Here is a 4,503-nt window from a genome sequence, read left to right as displayed (position 1 = left end):
TGGAGAAAAGTGTCAGGAGTGATCTGTGACAGAAGAGTGTCAGCTAAGGTGAAGGGAAAGGTTTACAGGACGGTGGTGAGAACCAGCCATGATGTATGGTTTAGAGACAGTAGCAATAGGCAGAAGACAGGACTGTGGGGTCATTTTGACCTGAAGACAATATTTGTACCGTTTTATTTAATTTTTTTTTGTACAGCTTACATGGAAATATGAATAAAGGCAACAGTTTACTTTTTCTAATGTTGGGGTAAATCTAGGAAAAGTCATCAAATTTCAAGTTGAAAAATATCATTTAGGGGATTTTTGTTTTGGTTTTTAACACAGTGGCGGGTCATTTTGACCCGAGGACAACAGGAGGGTTAAGGCAGTTCTGTATTTGAATTCCAATTTACAGCCTAACCACACAGCTAAAATAACGAAGGAGTGGCTTCGGAACAACTCTGTGGCCATTCTTGACTGGCCCAGCCAGAGCCCTGACCTAAACCCAATTGAGCATCTCTGGAGAGACCTGAAAATGGCTGTCCACCAACATTCACCATCCAACCTGACGGAACTGGAGAGGATCTGCAAGGAAGAATGGCAGAGGATCCCCAAATCCAGGTGTGAAAAACTCAAAAGGGTGCTACTCAATACTGAGCAAAGGGTCTGAATACTTATGACCATGTGATATTTCAGTTTTTCTTTTTTAATACATTTGCAAACATTTCTACATTTCAGTTTTTTCTGTCAAGATGGGGTGCTGAGTGTACATTAATGAGAAATAAAATGAACTTTTTTGATCTTAGCAAATGGCTGCAATGAAACAAAGAGTGACAAATTTAAAGGGGTCTGAATACTTTCCGTACCCACTGTATATGTAAATATGTGTATATATAAACATATATGAATAAATATATATAAATATATGTATTATGGCATGCCATTCAGGAAATTAATCTTTGAATATATATACAAAAAGTCTGAATATATATGAACAAATCCTGAATATATATACAAAAATCCTGGCGGGTTGTGCAGGCCAGGTCAGTGAGAGCGGTCTGCGGTCAGTGTGACCACAGCGGAGGTGAGGAGGACCCTCCAAAGGATCAACCCACGTAAAGCTGCTGGTCCCGACAACATCCCTGGGCGGCTGCTAAGGGGCTGCGCACACCTGCTGACGGAGGTATTGACAGAGATCTTCAATACCTCCCTCCAACAGACGACAGTCCCCACCTGTTTGAAGGCCTGAATGACTATCGGCCGGTAGCCCTCACCCCAATAGTCATGAAGTGCTTCGAAAGACTGGTTATGGCCCGCATCAAGGACTCCATCAATGTCACTGAGGACCTACACCAGTATGCATACAGGAACAACAGATCCTCAGAGGACGCCATCTCCTCTGTAGTTCACACAACCCTCACCCACTTAGAGGAGAAGGAGCTCCACCATCTGCAACTGGGTACTGGACTTTCTGTCAGATAGGCCGCAATCTGTGAGGATCCATGGCGTCTCCTCCGTCATGCTCAGCACCGGCACCCCCCAGGGCTGCGTGCTGAGCCCCCTCCTATTCACCCTGCTCACACACGACTGCTCAGCACTACATCCGAGCTGTCTGATTGTGAAGTTCGCGGATGATACAGCCGTGGTCGGACGCATCACAGCCAACGATGAGTCCAACTACAGGCAGGAGGTAGAACATCTGGAGGGTTGGTGTAGAGAAAACCTCTGCATCAATGCGAAGAAGACCAAGGAGATGATCATTGACTTCAGAAGGGGGAGACACCCCCCCTCCCCTGCACATTGGAGGGACAGCAGTGGAAGTGATCTCCAGCTTCAGGTACCTGGGAGTACACATCTCCGATGACCTCACCTGGAGAACCAACACTTCCTGCCTGATCAGGAAAGCGCACCAACGCCTCTACTTCCTGAGGAGACTGAGGCGTGCTGGACTGGGGAGCTCAGTCCTAACCTCTTTCTACAGATGTGTGGTGGAGGGTGAGGAACAGCTTCCTCCCTGAAGCTGTGAGACTGTTGAACTCCGGTGGACCCCTGTAACCCCTGTCCCCCCCACATTGACTCTGCCAAATACCCCCTCCCCCCACAACAGAAAATATGTGGGCCTGCTCAAGACCTCACAACTATTGTCCTCACATTCGTCGCTCTTGTTGCCCTGACCAGGGCTGTTGTTCTTGTTCTTGTCGTTGTTCTTGTCTTTCACTCATGCACAATCACCACTTTATCTTTCTCTCTTGCACTATGCTGAACTATTCCCCTCTGTCACTTGTACTCGAGCCGGGACCGGGGAAACTAATTTCGTTCATCCCATGTCTAACGTGTTGCAATGACAATAAAGAACCTTGAGTCCTATATTTTGAATTGGGTCGTTTTGTGTGAGGTCTGATTGAAGGTTTTATTTAAAATTTCTATAGCATGTAGAGGGTCATTTTGTGGTGAGAGCTCTGGTGGAGGGGTCTGATTTAAATTTTGCTAAATATTATTTAATTGATTTATAGCTAATTGAATTTCTGTTTTAAACATGTCATTAAAGTCTCCTGGCGATGGTTGACCTAACTCTGAGCCCTGCTTCCTCGCAGGAGCTCTCGGGGGAATGGGTGGGGCTCCGGCTGGACTATCTGCGAGAACCGCTGCCGAAAGTGGGGATGTAGCTCTCACACTTGACACTTGACCAATCAAAGTGTCAACCCCCTTAGGTTCGGCTGGGACACTTGCGGGTGTTGACGTCAGTGGTCCTATATATAATGAAATAAAATGTTAATGTCTGATTTTAAAAAAGTACATTTAATTTAATTAATTGATTAATTAATTGCATTTTTACAAAAGATTTAATTTAATTAATTCTGTAGCAAGAAACAGACGAACAAAAAAAAATAAAATAAATGCATTTGTCTATGACAGAGGTACAGGAAGTAGTGATGGGAAGAACGACTCTTTTTACTGATTCGGATCTTTGACTCTCGAACAGTAAAATGAACAAGTCGTGAAGGAATCTTGAATGAATAATTTCATTCGTTTTACAGCAGGTGGCGCTTTAGCCTTATTGTGGGCGTTGTAAAGGCGGCTGGGGTTCTCCGGCACTAAATACTGAAGGCAACATGGTTTGCTTCTGCTGACAAAGTCTAAAAAGTACACAAAATACCATAAGCAATTAAACCATGTGAAAACAGAAAAACAGCACAATGTGAAGATGAATGAGAGCAAAAGAGACCCGAGCTCTCTGTCACGTGACAAATGAATCGAATCTGCGAGAACGAAAGATTAGTTCACAGAGAGTGATTCGTTCACGGCAAAAGATTAGTTCACAGCGAAAAATTAGTTCACAGTGAATAATTCGTTCACAGCGAAAGATTAGTTCACGGCGAAAGGAGGGAAAAGCTCGACAACGCCACCCTGGGAATTTCACCCAGGGAATTGCTCAAACACAAGGCACAAAGGTTCGTGGTTACTGGAGGGCAAGAGACGCAGTTCAAGTTTGAAAATACAAATTTTATTCAACATTTGTTTTTAAAAAGTATACTCCATAAAACTCATTCACACAAATAAAAGAGAAACCTAATCATGGCTGAGGCCGAAGTGGATGGGCAAGGGCTAGTGCAGGGGCAGGATCCACCAAAATAAGGCAAAAATAACTTTAACTAAATCACAAGGCACACGTGGCAGACACACCCTCAGTGAAGAAACCCACTCCCAGGGGACACAGCAAGATACGACAGGAGGACACCACCACCAGGTCACCAGCACCGCCACCACCAGCCTACAGCAACTGAAGAGGAAAAAAGAATAGCACATTAGTAGACGACCACAGCAGCACACAAAAAGCAGGGCGGAGGCCGAAGTGGATGGGCAAGGGCTAGTGCAGGGGCAGGATCCACCAAAATAAGGCAAAAATAACTTTAACTAAATCACAAGGCACACGTGGCAGACACACCCTCAGTGAAGAAACCCACTCCCAGGGGACACAGCAAGATACGACAGGAGGACACCACCACCAGGTCACCAGCACCGCCACCACCGGCCTACAGCAACTGAAGAGGAAAAAGAATAACACATTAGTGGGGTTGCACACACACAAAAAAGAAAGTACCCAAAACTTAACAAAACTATAAATAAATGAGCAAACTCCAGGCTTAAGCAAAATGATAACTGCCCAAAACAAAACTCAAACAATTTACAAAACAACTCTGTATTAACAAAATAGAATTACATAAACAAAATCCAGGGTCAACCTAGACACACTATCACAATCACACGTTCACACACTGATCCACTCAGCATAAGGGGGGATCAGTCCCCAGTAAAAAATAAAAATAAAAAAGTGCTTATGCCCGGACCTTGGTGTACGGCCGAACAATCGTCCTGCACAGTGTGCATCTTGGAAGCCGTGAAGCTGCCGACGGCCGCAAAGGAACACCGTAGGCAGCAACAGATAAACGGCAATACAGTGAAAGCAGCACAAAATAACACCAAACAAAGCAGCAGCGGCCCAATGAGGTGGTTACAACACCT

General features: G+C 44.9%; 1 long non-coding RNA gene across 1 annotated transcript in view; it reads right to left on the bottom strand.

Moving 5' to 3' along the window:
* Positions 1-3,832: 3,832 nt before the first annotated feature.
* Positions 3,833-4,503, bottom strand: part of LOC112486418 (uncharacterized) — a 2,995-nt gene continuing 2,324 nt past the window's right edge. Inside the window, exon 3 of the long non-coding RNA XR_003048847.1 lies at positions 3,833-4,022. This is a non-coding gene — a long non-coding RNA (uncharacterized LOC112486418). The remainder of the gene's footprint in view (positions 4,023-4,503) is intronic.

The sequence above is a fragment of the Cynoglossus semilaevis genome, chromosome W (genome assembly GCF_000523025.1).
Source record: "Cynoglossus semilaevis isolate Cse_v1.0 chromosome W, Cse_v1.0, whole genome shotgun sequence".
Lineage (NCBI taxonomy): Eukaryota > Metazoa > Chordata > Actinopteri > Pleuronectiformes > Cynoglossidae > Cynoglossus > Cynoglossus semilaevis.
This window is presented reverse-complemented; position numbering and strand designations above follow the sequence as displayed.